This window comes from Crotalus tigris, unplaced genomic scaffold, assembly GCF_016545835.1.
Source record: "Crotalus tigris isolate CLP2741 ecotype Arizona unplaced genomic scaffold, ASM1654583v1 scf7180000019784.587516, whole genome shotgun sequence".
Lineage (NCBI taxonomy): Eukaryota > Metazoa > Chordata > Lepidosauria > Squamata > Viperidae > Crotalus > Crotalus tigris.
Window position 1 is genome coordinate 174,539 of NW_024097706.1, and position 20,140 is coordinate 194,678.

Genomic DNA, 20,140 nt, shown 5'->3' on the forward strand with positions numbered 1-20,140 from the left:
TATACTTGATGGCAGATGAAAGCTGCTAGCACTTTTGCTATTTGAATTGCTCTTTTAGAAAAGAGCATAATTTGCCCTTTCATAAATGTGTTTCATGATTGATATGTAGACAGTAGTTCATACTGTGATATCATAATAACAATTTAATGTCTTCAGCATAGAGCTTTTATTGGAATTCTATTGCATGACAGGATTAATTTTGACTTTTTTAATAATGTTGTACCAGATTGTGTATTTTTGTGGTATTGCAGTTTGGCTGATACATATGACAATTTTAGATTTTCATTATGTTCTTCAAATTAATGAGTGTCTTAAGATGAAGAATTGTCATTACTTTAAAGATCATGAACTATCTTCACTTCAGTCATATTTTGACTCTTCAAGAAGAATTCTAATTCATATAGTCTTAAGGAAAATCAGATCATTATCCAAGTTACAGATAATCCTTCTAGTTCAAGACAGATATTTGCCCTGTATTCTTATCTTCTATTACAGTGATGGCGAACCTTTTAGAGACCGAGTGCCCAAACTGCAACCCAAAACCCACTTATGCATCGTCGGGTGCCGGGTGGGTGTGGCCCATTGGCTGGGCGTGGCTGCAGTGGTAATGGCAGACTGGGTGGGACTAAAAGGTTCAATCGATCAATTCCAACTTTGTGAGAACTTTTTTTCCCCCTGCAAGAAATTGAAATTGATTGATTGAACCTTTTTTTTTTTTTTTACACATGATGGTGGAAGCCTAAAGCAAAAGGTTTTATAAAACCCTGCTGAAGGCCTAGGACTGGGGCGACAGCAAGCGTGCCCCCAGAGACGGCTCTGAGTGTCACCTCTGGCACTCGTGCCATAGGTTTGCCACCACTGTTCTATTAGGAACACACTAAAGGGAGTAGAATTAATTAGTCTTAGAAATTATACTAACATTCTTGTTAAAATGGTTAACATAGTGTCTTTTTTTGTTTTTGTTTTTGTTTTGAAAACCATTAATTTCTCTTCTTTTCCAAAATGAGTGTGGAGGTTTTTTTAATGTTAGAAATAGTGGTGCAATTTTCCAGCTATGCCAGAGTGTTTCAGAAAAGGAAAGTTCCATAGCAGTAAAGTAAAGTTGTGATATGTAGTAAGTTGTTGAATCACATTCCTTGTTGCTGGCCACAGGAGAAGCACTTTAGACTAGGATTGTCAAACTTGCAACGTCATGTGACATGTCATGACGTATCACAACTTTTTTCGATTGCTGGCAATGAGGTGGGCGTGGTTTCAGCATGACACATCCTGCCACGGGCTGGCAGTTTGACACCCCTGCTTTAGACTGTAGTTCAAGTTTTGCACTCAAGCTTAGATGACTCATCTTTAGTTTCCATCCTCAGCAAAAGATCCATTGGATCGGTTTGGCCTAGTCACTGTCTCTCAGCCCAAATTATTCTGCAGAGCTATGATAGAGACAGTGGATAAAAAGAGTGATATCCATGCTGCCTTAAGTGCCTGAAAGAAAGACCGTAGAATGAACAAATGAGACAAATAGTAAGAATCAGTAGCTTCAACAATGCGGTTGGGTCATTCGTTCAGTAACCCACTAATACAACTAAACTGATTTGTTAGGATTGTAGTAATCATTGAAGAGATTGCCATGCAGGAAAAAAACCAAATTGCTTTATTACATTTCATGTCAAATCTGAATTTTTAATACAATAAAAAACCTGCCCAGAAAGGATTTGAATTGTCCAGAAAGGTTGTGCCACTGGCCCATTGATGAGGAAACTCTTTCATGATTATTTCAACATCTCTTAACCTGAAATAGTACCAGTTTAGCAATTTCAATTGATAGCAAAAGATTATGGTCAAATATAGATCATCTTTCTTTGTCTATAAATTTCTTTAATCACTATTACGTACCTTGAAGCTGAAACATTAGAAAATACATTAAATAACACAGAGGAATAAGAATCATTTGCAAAATTCCCAATAATTATATTTTTAAAATACAATTTATATATTGAAAGGAACATTTTGCTGTTGTCAGTAAAAGTTATTGGTGCTTTCTTAGTCTGAATGGCCAATACATTTATAAAGCATCTTCCATGTCTTGTTTCTTTTAACGCAAAATGTGTATTATAGCATTATAATAACTATTCATATTATTGCACTATTTTGTCTGTGTATTTGTATGTATGCACATCTACGCATATGCACATGCTGTATATGTCCCTGACTAGAGTCTTATAATAATAATATTCCTTACAATCTGTAATTCTTATTTTCTCTAGGAAATTATTTGTTTACAAAATAAGTTTTCATTTTCTGCCATCATGTATATATTATAAATGTGAAGTAATTGAAGCAAGTTCTCTTTTTCTCAAATAGCTTATGTCTATAAACAATGTCATATAAAATCTAAGGTTATTGCCACAAATCATGCCAATGATAAGAACACGGAATGAAAAGGCATAGAGTGATCTGCTAACATTTAAAAATATATTTAATCTAATTAATAGTCATTACTAAAAGTAGCAATGACAGTATCCTTTTCATAATAAATATTTCTATCATTCTATGCTATTACTTTATATTTTATGTATTTGTTTAATATAAAGTTTTACCTGTTACTTGTTATAAAATGAAAAATAGGCCAGAAATAAGCTTAGTAAAGTAAATAAGCTTAATAAAGTAAATAAGCTTAATAAAGTAGTAGTAAACTGATTAATAAATATGTTAATAAACATAATTGCCATTAATATTATTGTTTTAAAAAATCTGATATGAAAACTTTTTTGTATCTTGTCATAGAAGAAATGGAGTTGTTTATGATAATACATATAGAGCAGATTAGATTGGTAGAGATAGAAGAAAGAGCGGTAGTTATAGACCAGAGGTCCTCAACCTTTGGGGCACCAGGGACCAGTTCTGTGGAGAGGGAGGTTTTTCTGTGGCCCAGATGGTGTGTGGTTTTATGTTCTGCCTGCATCTCGCAGATGGGGCTTTGCTTGTTTGTGCAGACCGGTTGCTGGCATGCCGCGGCCCAGTATTGGTCTACAGACTGGGGGTTGGGGACCCCTATTATAGACCACTCAATCAACATACAGGAGTCTGATTGCTGATTGACCTTGTGTCAATATAAATAACTAAACCTAAGTACTTCCTTGTACTTACAATGTAAATAAAGCTAAAAGACTTAGTTTGCTACCTCCATTTAATCATGGAAAATCATCCAATACTCTATAAATGTTTCTGCTCTGAAAAAAAATTGTTTTCCAAACCTCAAAGCCCTGGGGTAATAAACTTGCAGAATATTTTGAAGATAAATCTTCTTGTCTTCATGATGATGTAAATGCTATTATTGCTACAGTTTTAAACAAGTGCAGTTTCATTGAGGAGATCATCATAATCCCATAAATACATCCCATAACTATGTGCTGAGGCATTCTCTCTCTCTTTCTGTCTTCTTAATCCCAGGGGCCAAGTCCTGGGCATTTTTATCCCTCCTTTTTGAGTGGGATAAATGACTTCTCTTTTATTACCTTTAACACCTTCTGCTATCTCTCCTTTGCTTATGAAACAGCTCTTTATGTTGTGCGTATCACAGATTTTGTCTCACCTGGATCCTTATATCACCTCTCCACCTATGTTCACTTCCATTTCCCTTTTCTAATCTTTCTATAAATTATTGTTGATATTTAATTAGTATTAGTTTGTGTAGTTGTAAACCACAAGCCAAGTTAATATACAAATGTCCATCATAAATGTCTTCTTCACAGCAGAAACTAAGCATCCAGTTATGTTTGATAAATGATTCTAGGTAGGCCAGCTCTGTATTTGACATAGGACAGTGGCATTATACAGGAATCTAAGCTCTAAGAATTAATTAATAATACAGACATAAAATCAGCTGGATGAAGAACAGAATCTGTACTTCTTTCTTTATGCCTCAGCAGAATCTGCAAATTTGACAAATAAGAAACTCTGAAAATGAAGTTATTGTTGCTACTACCCTGACTCATGATTGTTTGATGGATTTTAATATTGTATTGTTTTTCAACACTGACTGCAAATAATTTTGATTTTGCAGACCCTGTAGAATGTCTTGGAGAAAATCCAGGGGGAACACACTTGTAGAAAGCCTGATTTAAATAACAACAACAACAACAACAACAACAACAACAATAATAATAATAATAATAATAATACAGGTAGTCCTTGACTCATAACCATAATTGGGACAGGAATTTATATCATAAGTCATTGCAGTCATAAGTCAGGTCAGACCCAATTTTACAACAAAGTTTACAGTGGTCATTAAGGAAATCATGTGATTATTAATCTTGCAGTTAAATGAATCCAGCTTTCCCAATGGGTATTTTTTGCTGGAAATTGGCAAAGGACTATCTGTAGATCTATAAATCTTCTAAATATAATCAGCAACTTATATCCAAGGTATTTATGCTCAAAAGTCTGGACAGGCTGACTTTAGGGAATGGGGACCTCGTTGATTCTACTGCATTTATCAGGCAAATGTTTATGGAACACAAATTCAAAGGCCAATCAGAAGTTGCCTTTGATTTGATCTTTGGAACCTTTTTTATGAGAAAAATTCAAAAATTCCTCTATACACAGATGTTTACTGTTATTAATGTCCAAACAATATTAAAACACGAGTCTCAGAATTAGATTCAATCATACATGGCAGCTGGACTGGCTTTATTATAGAAATATAGGAATCCATATGTACATGTGGACACAGAAAATCTGCCCCTTAAATCTCAATTCTAAGGTTCAAATTATGGGCCTCACTTTTACTGCCTTTCTGAGTTAATGTACTTTTGACTGCTCTTTTTAAAGACTTGAAGCTGATTATTATTATCTCTGGGTTACAAAATGCTGTTTTCTGGCATAAAAAATAAGAGTTCTTATGTTCATGGCCAAAGCTATCAAGGCAGGAGCAAAAAGCTTGAGATGAGACAAGATTTTCATCAAAATGTGATGCTGACCTCCATATCCAAGATTGAGAAACAAACAGCCAAAAAAAAATATATCCATGGCCATCTAAGGGCAGGAGAAAGAGACACAAGATTTAAATGTTGGAGTTATTATAAATAGGAGAGTTTATTATTTGATTCTACAATCATTTTTGTATCTAGTACAAGCAATATTCCCATTTGAGCCTGATTTTTTTATTATTCCATTGTTTGTTTCTGAGTGCTGATTAGAAAGAAGACTTTTGCATTAATACATGAAGATGGCTCTGGGTGTAGAACAAGGCAGGAAATGTTAGAAATAATTGGAAAATTCTATTCAGAACTATACAAAGATCAAGATAACTCAAAAGTAACAACAGCCATGAAAGAGGAAATGCCAGATATCTTAGTGGAGGAAGTATCAAGTGCCATAAAATCAATGAAAAATGGCAAAGCTTCAGGAAATAACTGTGTTACAATTGAAATGCTGAAAGCTGATGGTCACAGTTTACACAAGATACTAGCAAAACTATATTCGCCTCAGAGAAAAAAAAATACCGGATGCATGGAAAAATGCTGAAGTGATTCTTATACACAAGAAAAGGGCCCAAGATAATTTAAAGAACTATCGCCCAATAAGCCTTCTTTCAATAATTGACAAGTTTTAATAATAAACCTCCAAGTGGCTTCAACAACTTTCTAAAAGAATGCAAATGACCAGCTATTGCAAGGAATATAAATCCTTTCATTACACCATCCAGTCAAAGCTGAAGAAGCTTCTTGGGGGAGAAGCAAAATGTCTTCAAAGAAAAACAAGAAAGTCCAGTTGCCTCTTGAAAAAGCACTTTTGGGATTTTTCCCATTAGCTTCTCCTGTCATTGGATCCTATTTGGCATGGCTCTGAGGTTATTAAGATCCACTTTATTAAAAACCAAGATGCCTGCCTGACTATAGTTAAATTTATTTTCTCCTAACCTCAAAAACATGCATTACACAATTGCTTTCCCAAAATATCAAGTCAAGGATGGCTGATCCTCTTGTGTCTTCTTTCATCTTTTGAAAGATAAAATTGTCAGGAAAAAAGTCAGCAAAAAGATGAGGCTTGAAAGAAGTTAACTCCCAAAAAGCCTCAGGATAATTAAAGTTCACTATCACTTTGTTCCTTTTAAAAGGTGTTTTGCAATAGCAAAATGGGCATTAGTATCATGAATTTGAAAGTGTGAAAACACAAATGGAGAAAATACTGTAATAATTGATTGAACAAAGTAAAAGAAGGATAACAGTAGATAGATAGATAGATAGATGTGTGTGAGAGACAGCTAGAGTAACAACACAAGAAATGTCAACATTCAACTGAGCAACATGGATAAGAACAGAATTGCTTGTTCTTTTAGCTGTCAGGAGCCTCTCCTTGTCAAAAGTGACGGTGAATATGATATATTCACTGATATATATGCAACTCTTTTTTTAGGAATCAGGTCTATGCTAAAGCTCATCCCAGAGAAGGCTTTCAACTATTATATACTATACTATTGCAATTATTCATATTTCTATTTAAGCAAATTTATCATTTATATTTATCACCTACCAAAGATTTATACTGAACAATAGTAGTTCATACATCAAACATCTTGCTATTGTGGCTTACCTTGAAGCTGACAAAACACTTCTAAAAGAAACAGATAACATTCTTGAGCTGGGCTGTATCAGGAAATAAAAAAAACAGCCAAGTAAAAGGAAAAGCTGGCAGGGAAAAGGATGAAGAAAAGCCCAGAGGCTTGCTGGAGAAATCGAAGACTTTAATAAACCATACTGTGTTCAGGAATACAGAAAAGAGTCTGTTTTATTCATGAAAACCCAGATCGAAATAGGACATAACATTGATTCCTCCGCTATTACCATAGGCTTCTGCAGTGAGGATACAGAAGATACTGTAATTTGCATTGTTTGTTTCCAGAATGCCTTGAAAAAGCATTGACATCAATAAAGGCAATGATTCCATACTGGAGAATTGCTAGGATTTCATGCAAAGATTTGGAGGTGCATTTCATGATCTATCCAAAAGAGCAATGGACAATCAAGTTCACAAGCTAAAACAGGGTAGCTCTAGAGTTCATGAATATAAATTTGATTTACAGTTATTTGCCAGGTAGATGGGGGTCAGACCCTGTGAAATTTCCCAAAACCAGAACTTTAGAGCGAATTAAACTTGTTGTGTAGCTGTAGACGCACAGTTTCTGCATTTTGCAACTGTTTCAGAAGAATGAACTTTAGCAGCACAACATAGTGCTAGATGTCTAAGGGGTTGACAACAGAAATTTAAATACAAACCATTTCTATGTTGGATACAGGAATTTCTTTACTGTTTCATTAAAGGAGGCCTCAAACAGCCAACAACAGGAATATACATTCCTGTTATTCTTTGTTCAAATTTAGTCTTGGAGATATAACTTATAGCAGGGGTGTCAAACTCAATTTCACTGAGGGTCGCATCAGCATTGCGTTGCTCTGGGGGGGGTGTTGTGTGGCCAGAGTGGGTGCAGCCTACTGGGTGGGTGTGGATGGAGTGGGTGTGATCTACTGGGTGGGCATGCCCAGTTCTACATCATTCGCGTCAAGGGTGCCTGTGGGGGCCTGGCAGGAGTGGGACAGATCTGAGGGTCTCTGGCAGAAGGGGGTGGGACCAGGGCAAGTGCCAAGGCATGGTCCACCAGGGCAAATGCCAAGATGGCCACCACAAAATTGTATATTGGCTCCCAGCCGGCCTGGGCCAGGGCCAAGGCAGCGGGGGCCATTCCCTCACTGTTTCCAGGATGGCTTCGCGGGCCACATGAAACCACTTTGCGGGCCACATCCGACCCCCGGGCTTTGTGTTTGACATGTCTGACTTACACAGTTGGGCGACACAGCCAGTTTCATAGGTGATAGCACAGTACAAAAGTTAGGGCACTAGAAAAAAACCGCGTATGGAAACATTTTATGGGGCAAGTGCTGCAAGTGGTCCTATATTACAATGCACTATATCTTTGCAACCCCAAAGTAAGAATTACATAGAATTCTTAGCACTGTATTTTCATTTCAAGGCCCCATTGTGCAGAGTATTGATGGGCTGCAAATGCAAAATGTAGATGTGCACTGGAAACAATTTTCCAGGTCCAAAATGTCAACAGCACTCTTTGTAATTCTTTCACTGTCATTGTTGCTCTACGCCTGCTCAGCTCATTGACTCTTCTTTATTGCCAGAAAAATGCTTAAACTTTGTGGATTTGTTTGGGGAGGAGGAAGCAACGATGTTGCCTCCTCGTGAGACATGTGACTGTACCATCAATTTAGAGCCAGGAGGCAGTATCCCATGTTTACTCTCCACTTCCAGCCTGAGAGAATTCCTGGATGACAGTTTAAATGATTTAACTCAAGAGCAAGCAACATTCTAAGAATTGAAAATTCCTTTCTTTTCATAGCTACTATTCAAACACTCAGATTATTCCTGCCAATTTATAGTGCAAATAAATGCATCAGACCATGTTGTATAAATTGTTCTCCAAGAAGAGAAAGAATGGGGAAATAATCTTTTGCTGTGTGCATTTTATTCCACGTTGCTTCTACCAGCTAAATGGAGCTATGATATTTTCACTAAATAGACATTCCAGCAACCAAGATACTTCCTAGAAAGCATAGTACCTCCAGTACAGGTAGTCTTCACTTAATGACCATTCACTTAGCAGAAGTTATGACAGAGCCCCCCCCCAAAAGCTATTTACAACCCATTTTGAAGTTATAGGAACTGCAGCTCCCCCATGGTCATTCACCCTTAGCATCCAACTGCGGATGCTACAACATCCTCCTGCCTTTTTCCTCTCCATCCCACTCCCTCTCCCCAGGTTTCAGCAGGCCTTCAGCCTATTCCCCACGTGCCCATCATCTATCACACACTTTTGAACTTCATGTTGGGGAAGAAGGGCGGGCCATACATCCCTGGGCCGTGTGCTGCATTCTGGAGTAGACACCATTTTCAGCATGCCCATAATTCTTTCTAGTCATGCCAAAATGATGGCTGCTTCCATGAGGCTGCCGCATGGACCAGGATGAACTGCTCCTAGGTTTTGCTTACCTAATGCAGTCTCTACAATGCTGCAGAAAAGCTTGGGAGCTCTGGAGATCTTCAAAAGGTAAGTGCAGGATGGGTCACAGAGTATGGGAAGGAGGCCCAAGCCTTGAGGGGCTTCAGTGGGAGAAAAAGGGACCCAAGGAAATGGAGCATGTGGTATCTCAGCAGGTGGTGGTGGACCAAGACAGATGGGCACAGGTCTGCACTAATCTTCTCAGGGCCTTACTCACACTGGAGACACCTTGTGCTCCACTTAGTGACCTATGTGCTTGTTTAATAACTGTATAAGGCAGCAGAAGGTGGGGGTCATTTAGCAAGGCTTAAGCACAATCACAGATATCAGTTAAACCCCAAGTTGCCTTTATTTCTTGTGCCTTCAAGTCAGCACTGACTTTTGATAGGTCCCTGCAGTTTTCTTGGGGAGATTCTCTGAAGTGGTTTGCCATTGCCTTATTCCTAGAGCTGAGACAGAATGACTGGGCCAAGATCATCCAGCTGGCCTTGTGCTTAAGGTGAGACTGCAATTTATAATCTGCTTTCTAGCCTGTTGCCTTAACTAATAAACTAAACTGGCTTTCTCTTTCAATTATTATACATTAAAATTTAAATATTGGAAATTATTCTATCATGTCCTGGATTTTTGCTTTCGGCAGACCATATTTCACATATGTTTTAATTCTTCATATTAGGCAATCACCTTCTATCATTTTTCTCTTCATTATTTTATAGGACACAATTGCATCATACTCCTCTTTGAGGATCCTCCATCTTATCACCTGCTCTCCAAATCTTCATAGTCTATTATAGTCTTGGACTTCAAGAGAGCTAATTTCAATAAACTTAGAGAGGGCTTTGGAAGGATTCCATGGATGAGAATCCTCAAGGGGAAAATAACTCAAGAAGCTTGGGAAATTTTGAAAAATGAGATAATAAAAGCACAGTCTAGCACAGCGTTTCTCACCGTCACACAAACGTGCCGCCCCCATGTGCAGCGCCGCCCCCATGCGCGGCGCGCATACGCGGCGCTGCCCCCTGAGGGGGGGAAATGGCGGATCGCATTGTTTGGCGACCCCCGTAAAATGGTCAATCGACCCCAAATGGAGTCGCGACCCATAGGTTGAGAACCGCTGGTCTAGCACAATACCAACAAAGAGGAAAAACAACAGCTCTCAAAAGAAACCAGCATGGCTGCATAAAGAACTCTCTGACAAATTGAAAGATAAAAAGGGCAAGTATAGAAAGTGGAAAGAGGGGAACATAACTAAGTCAGAATATCAGCAAATAGCCCGAGCCTGCAAAGATGAAGTGAAGAAAGCCAAGGCTCAAAATGAACTAAGGCTTGCGACCAAAGTCAAAAATAACAAAAAAAGCTTATTTCAACATGTAAAAAACAAGAAAAAAGTGAAGGAAATGATTGGTCCATTAGTGGGTGGAAGTGGCAAGAAGGTGACAAGCAACAGGGAGAAAGCAGAACTATTTAACTCATTTTTTGCATCTGTCTTTACACAAAGGGAAAAAACAGACCAACCTATCAAAAATAGTGCCATAAAAAATAAAATAGAAACACAAGTTAAGATAGGCAAGAAAATGGTAAGTGAGCACCTGTCCAGCCTAGATGAGTTCAAATCGCCAGGACCAGATGCATTACACCCCAAGGTTCTCAAGGAACTGGCAGATGTGATATCAGAACTACTGAACTATATTTTTCAAAGATCCTGGAACACAGGGGAACTATCAGAGGACTGGAAAAGAGCTGATGTAGTTCCCATCTTCAAAAAAGGAAAAAAAATGGATCCAGGAAATTACAGACCTATCAGCCTGACCTCAATACCTGGGAAGATCCTGGAAAAGATAAACAACGAATCAATGAACACCTAGAGGCAAACAAAGTCATTACTAAAAGCCAACATGGGTTTGTCAAAAATAGATCATGCCAGACAAATCTTATTGCATTCTTTGACAAAATTAGTGGATCAGAGGAATGCTGTGGACATAATTTACTTGGACCTCAGTAAGGCATTTGATAAAGTAGATCACAACCTACTACTTGATAAGATAGAAAAATGTGGGGTAGACAGAATCACCACCAGATGGATCCGTAGCTGGCTGACCGGCCGTACTCAGCGAGTGGTCCTCAATGTAACTGCATCTATATGGAGGGAAGTGTGTAGTGGGGTGCCCCAGGGCTCTGTTCTGGGCCCAGTGCTCTTCAACATCTTCATCAATGATTTGGATGAAGGGATAGATGGGGAACTCATCAAATTTGCAGACGACACCAAGCTGGCAGGAATAGCCAACACTCCAGAAGACAGGCTTAAGAAGGATCTGGACAGACTTGAACACTATTCCAATATCTCAGGGGCTGCCATAAAGAAGAGGGAATCAAGCTATTTTCCAAAGCACCTGAAGGCAGGACAAGAAGCAATGGGTGGAAACTAATCAAGGAGAGAAGCAACCAAGAACTAAGGAGAAACTTCCTGACAGTGAGAACAATTAATCAGTGGAACAGCCTGCCTCCAGAAGCAGTAAATGCTCCAACACTGGAAGTTTTTAAGAAGAGACTGGACAGCCATTTGTCCGAAATGATGTAGGGTTTCCTGACTGAGCAGGGGGTTGGACTAGATGACCTCCAAGGTCCCTTCCATCTTTACTACTATTACTATTACTATTTCATTGTCAGAAGCTGAAAATTGTGACTTCCAGAAGCATACAATATCTTGTCCAGATTTAATTTCAGTGTATGACTAATCAACTAGATCAGGCATGTCAAACTCGTGATGTCACGTGACATATCGCAACTTTTTCCCCATTGCCAGCAATGGGGTGGGTGCGGTTTTGGAGTGACACATCCAGCCCATGGGCTGGCAGTTTGATATGCCTGAACTAGATTGTCAGCATTTCCAGATACCAAAGCAGCTGGCTAGGAAATATACTTAAATAATTATCTATCATCTGTACATGATATGTTGTAACTGTGTTTCAGTCAGGATTATTCTAAGCAACTATCTTCAATTAACTATGTATTTAGGCAGCCAGTTAAATTATTGTAATCAGCCAATTGGTAAATAGTTTATTAAAACTATATATTTTGTATCTCATTTATTATTCAAGCTGACATACCCAAATCCTCCTGTTTAATATATAAGTCAGCCTTAAAGCTAAGTGACATCATAGGTGTCAACGTCCTGACTAATGGAACACTTCAAGGAAATTCCAGGCATATTTATTCTGAAAAAGTCTGTAATCATGGACACATTATTGGCACATATTGAATGGATGCCAGAATCTGAATTTCTCTTGCTTGCGTCTAACTTTTCTTGCTAAACCCCTCCCTTATTTTGCAGTCATAAGTCACATCTTCCAATTAGCCTGGAGGACAAAGATTCACTTCTGTTCCTTTCCCGGGCTTTCCTTATAAATCTCCTCCCTTTCTCTGTCATCTGAATTAACTCTAAAAATACCAGACAGTTCTGTATATCTTGTCAAAGCAATAATATCCCATATTAACAGCGTTGACAATAGGTTTATCATAATAACCAACAGCTTGGTGATTGCTTAGAGCAATGGTAGGCAACCTTGGCTCTTTTATGACTCATGGACTTCAACTCCCAGAATTCATGAGCCAGGCAAGGCTCAGACTTCTGGCTTAGAATAATCTTACTAATATAGTAGCTGTTCACCTAGGACTCCTATATCTGGATTGCAAAACAGAAAAGCTTATTATTAAAAGACAGCATAACACTTGTTTCTATCTAGTTGTTTTATGGATTTATGCAGCCCAGATATGATAACCCTAAGTCAGGTTTTAGCTAGGATTGATCTTACAGCGTAAACTTAATATAAGAGCAGCATAAATACATACACAAAGCAAAATCACTCTCTAATAACCAGCCACATTACCATTCCATATAGCCCAAATCAAACCCTAGAAAATACCTGATGTTTGAAGTAACAAACCTATATAATCCCTGATGCTGGCTTACAAAGTCAAAGCATGGGTGAACTGTGTAATTCAAATCATATATTCTCCCCAGCAATTCTTATCTTTACTCAAGCTATTAGTATTCAGAAGGAAATGTGTTTTTGTTTTCTTCCCAGAAAAGCCTCACCTTACTATCAAGACTGAAAACTTAACTTATAAGGACAGGCAATATTACAAGAAGAGGGCTATGCACGAAGCTATGCATATTATCTCTTGGCCTTTTCTGTTTTGGCATCAAGTTTATATTATCTGATATAAGTTGACTCTAATTAGATTCTGTATGTATAGCCTAGCAAATAGTACCATAGGCTTTTTCAGGATCCAAAAATCCCTTTACTATTATGTTAAATGCTAGGATTAGAGAGCTTAGTTCTTTATTATTTCCATCTTTTTCATTCATATTCATATGGTATCTGCAAAATTGTTTATATGGAAAACATAGACAGATATGCAAATTCAAAGTTTCCAGCTATATTTGCTTGAATGTAAGTATTATCAATCTTTTCCATTTATTATTAACACTGCCAAAATACTTAGAAAATCTGCAACATCTTCACTTGCAAGTGTCACATTTTATCAGCTTTATTTGTTTTTCTACCTTTTTTTCTCTGTTGGCAAAGATATTATCTCTTCATTATCTCTTCATGAAGGAATTAATTTTTCCTTCACAAAAATCAAAGTGATTTTCTCAGAGCAACTACAAATTGTTGTTCTGCTGGCTATTAGTTGGATATACCTAAATATGGTAATGACTAATATAACATCAGTCAACAATAAACAATCCAGTAAGCCTAAGTACTACCTTGCTTTTCATAAACTGAATATCAGAAGTTTGCTTATGTCACCAATCACATATTAGATTTCTACTACATTGATCACAGATTTTATTTCAGAGTTAAATAAGTTGAAGTCTTTTACACAGTTTGAACTTCCATAGACACTGGCCAGTGCTGGATGAGTTTAATGGGAATTAGTTAGAAAATCTAAAAAGCCAAGGTTTGCTTACTCCTGGATTCAGTTACAGTCATGCTGCTCAACTTGACTCTCAATGACTGCATGGTCAAGGTTTACCCTCTTCATCTGATTCCAATAATAGCTCTTCCAAGAATATCTCATAGAATCATAGGGCTGGAAGGGACCTTGGAAGTCTTCTAGTGCAAACCCCTGCCCAAGGCAGAATTCTGTCCTTTTATGTATTGTCTTCTTCTTGTTGTATTTCCATCAGTCTTGTCAAACTTGATAATTATTTTCTAGTATGAGTTCTTCTTGTATTAAAGAAGCCTAGTAGCTTTAAAATATTCTCAACACTGGCAAAATCTATGTAACGAGAGGCTTTGCTATATTCAATAATGCAAAGGCAACCCTCCCTCTCCTTCTTGATCTTTCTCATCTATTTTGTATTATCTATATAAATCTCATATTCAGCAGTCTCTTTTGAAATCTTCTTGTTCATTTAGTACAGCTCTAATTGGTAAATAAAACTTTACTTGCATAAGGAATTAGTGCAACAGTTTGTTAATTTATACAGTCTCTTTTATTTCTGTTCTCCAGAATTTAGTATATACTATTTTTTTCCCAGCTTCTAGGCCAGACAATGTTATTCCATAATTTATGACATAAAAGTTTTAAAACTTTAACTATTTCTTCTGAACTTTTATATAGTTCAGTCTGAATGTCATTTGTGCCTGGTGTTTTTCTATATCAAAAATTGTTTATTGCCTATTGTACCCAACATTCTTGGGAAAGAGGTTCCTAAATCTATTCTGTTTCAACAAACATTTGTCATTCAAAGGATTCAGTATATTCAGTATATCCATCAGATTCTGTTCTATGATTAGTCCTTAAAATTTCTTCATTGGCTAGAAGCTCTCTTGTAATTCCTTTCATCTTATTTCAAAAGCTCTTGTTTTCCTTTGTTTATTGAGACATTTTTCCTCATCCTTCCTTTATGCTAAAAGTATGTATTCAGTTATCATGCACCCTTCCTGTTGCCCAAGGCTTTCATCCACTCTTTTCCTGCTTAGTATGATACCTTTGATTGAAAGCCACAATCTTTTCTCCTTTGAAATTCTTCCAGATGAGATCAGAAGAGATCACATTATTTTTCAGGTTGTGTACCTCTTTTGTGAAACACCTTCTTTTGAAAATTTGTATAGAACCCTCCCCTACAGGGTGATCCATATAGAATTCTTCCATGAGGTAAAGATTTGAAAAATATTGGAACAACTAATACAAGGCTTGTATTATTTTTGTGTTTTGTGAATCCTGTATGTATTAAGCTGTTCTGAACAGTATGGAGCAACATCTTATAAATATCATTAAATAAATAATTATCTGAGAATATTTTTTTTGCACTGGTTTTCAAAGCATCTTATTACTTTTCATAACTCCTCAAATTTATTTTCTCAGAATTTAAACATATTAAAAGTGTTCCTTATATTTTATTTCATGTTTATAGTGTGCCAAGTCCATCTTGCTGGTATAGCTACTTTCATTATTTTGTAGGAGTGTTTAGTAACAATGGCCTGTTCTACTATGTATTCTTGAAAGTTTCGTGACTGACTGGACTGCATTTCATTTTCTATTTCCTATTATTTAGTCTATTTCATTTTGATATTGTCCATAAAATAAGGGCATCTGCAGAATCTGCTATGTAGACATCTAGGTTCAAAGGAGAACATGGATGTATATATGTATTGAACTTACATTTATGTGGGTTACATCCGTTCCAAATGTTTTGTTCAAGGTTTCTCCAACTTTTCCATTTTCAACACTGCAGGTATTATTTATTATATCCTTTCTTGATATTCCGTTTTGAAATTCTTACTGTTTGTCACATAATTCCCAATTGTGTTTGTAGTAAATTGCATAATAGTGATTTTTATTGAATATTAAGTCTACTAAATATGAGTCCAAATTGATTAATTATATTCAAGGACTTCTGTTGAGTCCTTGCAGAACTGACAAAATTACAGCTGATACCATCTCATATTTTATATTTTATAAAATTGAAATGTAATTGCCCTATGGAAAAATAATTTGATAAAGATTGAGAATATTCTGTAGCAATTGAATTAGGTGAAGTGGCTGTTTAAATAGAAAATGGTAAGGTTAGGGAACAATTCTGTGCCAAAACATTGAAATTCTAAACAGTACTATTTATTTTAGAAGGAAAGTCTACACTGTACTTTTTCTATTCCAGATCCAACAACTGTTTTTGAAGGCAATAAGCAAGAGACTTCCTTGCAGCATAGTTAGGTTTAAACTAATCTAGAATCCGGTCAACCTTGTCATATGGTTTACTACAGCAGAGCATGGAGCATTCCTCCCCTTTTTATCTACTAGTCTATAAATTGGGGTTCTCATCTGGATTTCACCTTTGCCATCACCAAGTTGGTTCTTTTAGGCTCAGAATATATTATTGATACATTTTTAAATCCAATTGTTTTATTTCAATTAAAATATGTAGTTGTATTTTTAATTGATATTCTGAGCCTTTTAAAGTTTTGTTGATTTGATCTTACAGGTATGTGTATATGTGTGCATATGTGGTTATTGCATGATTTTTTACTTTTCTTTCATAGTTCAGGAGATATCCAGTGCATTAACAAATAAAAGAAATTAAATGCAGGGAATTAGTAGCCTTCCAAACACTTCAGTGAGGGTTTTGTCTTAGAGTGTTTCTGATATTTACAATTAATTTAAGTTAAACGGTATTTGCAATGTATATAATAACATTTCTTTCTTCATTTCATGACCCAGTCTTGAGATTCTTATTCTGCTCAGGGCCTACATTTTCGTGCAGCACTTTTCTTTTCCATTAATTATTAAAAGAATAGCACTGCATAAAATATTGATCGGTTGCCTGACATTCATTTCAGAACTATACACAGAGCAAAAAGGTAATACAAGTCTTTTCAAGAGCTCTCTCCTCTGTTTTTTTAGTATATGAACAGAGATTTAAAATGTTAATTTTATTTTACTATCTTGGTATTTTAACATTCTTAAGTACAACAGTTATTCAGTTTAATTATTTTCTAATAGCAATATTTCTTATTAAAATTAGCATTTTACAAGTTAAAGTTTACTAATGTCTTAAAATGAGACAGTTTGAATGGCAGTTGGTGTCCCAGAAATATGGAGACTAAATTATTGACAGAATGGTGAGAGTCCAGATATTCCTCATGGAGAATGTGAGAATGCTGTTCTCTTTCTCTCTCATTTTATATAGCTATTTCAGTTGCAAGACTTAAATAGCCTACTCTAGAAAGTGCAGCAAACCCTAAACGAAAAGTACAATAATCTAATCTTTAAAATAAATCCCTTGAGTCAAACTCAGTTCTTGATGGCTACAGAGACATCACACTCTTGATTTCTTAGCAGCAATATAGATATGGTTTGCCAAGTTATTGTTTTCCGTTATTTTTTTTAATTCCCAGTCTCATCTATACTTAAAAATATATGATACAATTCTCTCACTGTTATAACGACATTAATAGTTCTGTAATTTCTTATAGCATAGGCAAGAAGTTGTAAGACCAAATAAAAAAAAAAAAGAGAGAGTCCATTCTTGACATATGCTATAACATCTCTTTGCTATTAAAAACTCTCATTACCATTAACAGTGTATCATGCTGTATCATAAGACAACCTGTTTTGAGCCAAAGTATGTCAAATGGGCACTTATAGAATGCATCCAAAATATATTTATTGATTCAGTATATGGCATATACAAAGGTAATGCAATCACCAATATACATATTTAGTTTAAATAAAGCATCAGTGTGTGTGTGTGTGTGTGTGTGTGTGTAATGTACTTGCTTATGTGTGTGTGTGTATGTGTGTGTTGGGTGTATTCTGTCCTTTATTCAAATAGCGTCTGACAATAACTAGAGCTGTGCAGTGCGATGAGACAAAGAAGAATTGTAGAGAAATCAAATCTGACAACAATATTTAAATTATTACATTTGTTTATAATTGTGGTGATGAAGGCAGAAAGTCACTTTTTTATATTATTTCTTTTTTTCTCCTGTATTATTTATTATTTGTTTCTGTTGTCTTCTTTCTCCATATTTCCATTAACTTTTACTATTATAATTAAAATTTTCAATAAAATAATAAAAATAAAAATTATATTTAAATGAGTTATAAATAAGTGCTTCTTGTATACTCTTAAATACTTATTTGTCTTGGTCTGTAACTCATTACAAAGTCCAAACGTATATAACTATGTATGTGCATATATGTTACATATGTGCCACATGAATAATTTGTGGATAACCATGTTACATGTATGTATATATAGGAACACAACATTCTGTTTTCCAGAGACATCCAATAACATAATTTTGGAGCAGAATGGTTTTCCTTGATCTTTCTATGGAGTGTGCCAAACTCTAATCCAGCACTTTCTCTAACTCTGCCAACATCTAGCCATGCATTTAATAAGATAAGAAAAAAATGAACTTCTTTACTTTGAGAACAACCATAAAGTATGGAAAAATGTATTTATGACCAAAGTGAAAATAGTAATTTAATAAAAGCCTTCTTCGTGGACATTGAAATGCACTCTAATATTTCTGTAAATATATCATGCAGTGGTAGCAAGATTACATAGACATATGGATGCATAAGAACATAAAGAACAAAAGTTTTCTGACATCAATTTACTTTTTCTGACTGTCTGTTCCTTACAGTTGAAGGGCAGCTATTCCCTGTAGAATATAAAAACATGAAGCTCTTAAAATGTCACTTTAAATTAAAGCCAGTATGTTTCAATTGACTAATTTATTTATATTCTTGATGTAATTTTCAAAAGTGAACTGACAGTTTAGCTGTGCATTTCTTTTTCCATCAAGGAAGTAACTGATGGACTTTATTCAGCAGCAAGTGGATATTTTTTGCTGTGCATAGCTTTTTTTTTTTTAATGATTTGGACTATACGTAGGGTAGGGGTACTGTTTATTATTTCATACCAAACTGCAAATTCTTTTCTGTACTGTTTTGGGACTCTTTCCATTTCTCTATTTTTGCACTGCTTTTCAGTACTACTAATATAACATTCATTTTATTTACCTTATTTTATTGCTATTTTTTTTTAAAAAAATCTTATTAAAATTTTAACAGGAGTTATCGCATAACTCTGTTGTGATGGAAAAATGAAATTGGAGGCCCATAAACAAAATAAATTTAAAGATAAGATAAAAACAATCAGAATGCATCAGCAATTATTTATATATTTACTGAGTGTAATTCTTTATGTATGGAGTAATTTATTTATGATTTTAATTTATTTAGTCTCCCATTTAGTCTCCCATACATGACTCTGGGAAATTTACAACAATTCAAAACAAAACAAAACAAAAATATAAAAACCTATCCTAAGGTATGGCTTTAATGTAGAGCAGTGGTTCTCAACCTGTGGGTCGGGACCCCATTTGGGGTCGAACGACCATTTCATGGGGGTCGCCAAACAAGGCTGTCCGCCATTTTTTCCTCCTTTTCTTTGGCCACGCCCCTGGCACCTGGTGATGTATAAGTGGTTGGGGGTCACCACAACATGGGGAACTGTATTATGGGGTCGCGGCATTAGAAAGGTTGAGAACCACTGATGTAGAGAGACATCTTTTGGTTGTTTGTAGATGTTCTGTTACCAGACTAAGTAGTGTCTTCATTTCTAGAGTTGTAGATGTTACCTACTCTGGTAACAACATGGCTGTAAGCAAACAACCAAGCCCACCTCACAGTTCAACCCTGTGGCTACATATATTGTCTTCTAAATACAGATGTGTATAGTTTTATATCTCTAAAGTTGATGTAATTAAAATAGCAAAATATACTCCCAAACTAGATAAAGAATATTTATTTGGATTTTGCGGGTTTCGTTTTTTTTCTCTTGTATTTTCTTCTTGTTAATGTTTAGTTATCATTGCGTGTATAGATAAAAAATGAAAATATTTAGGAATAATTTATAATGTTATATTACTTTAAAGTTTTAGTTTCTGCTTTTGTCTTTTCAGTTTGAATATCTTGCTCTTTGGACTTTTAAGAGTTGATGGACTAGAAATGCAAATACATAAAAGCCTAATACTGATAGTGAATTCA

The 20,140-nt window shown here is 35.9% G+C and overlaps 1 protein-coding gene across 1 annotated transcript in view; it reads left to right on the plus strand.

Annotated features, from left to right (window-relative positions):
- DTWD2 (DTW domain containing 2) overlaps window positions 1-20,140 on the plus strand; it is a 76,607-nt gene that overhangs the window by 40,788 nt on the left and 15,679 nt on the right. The window lies entirely within an intron of this gene.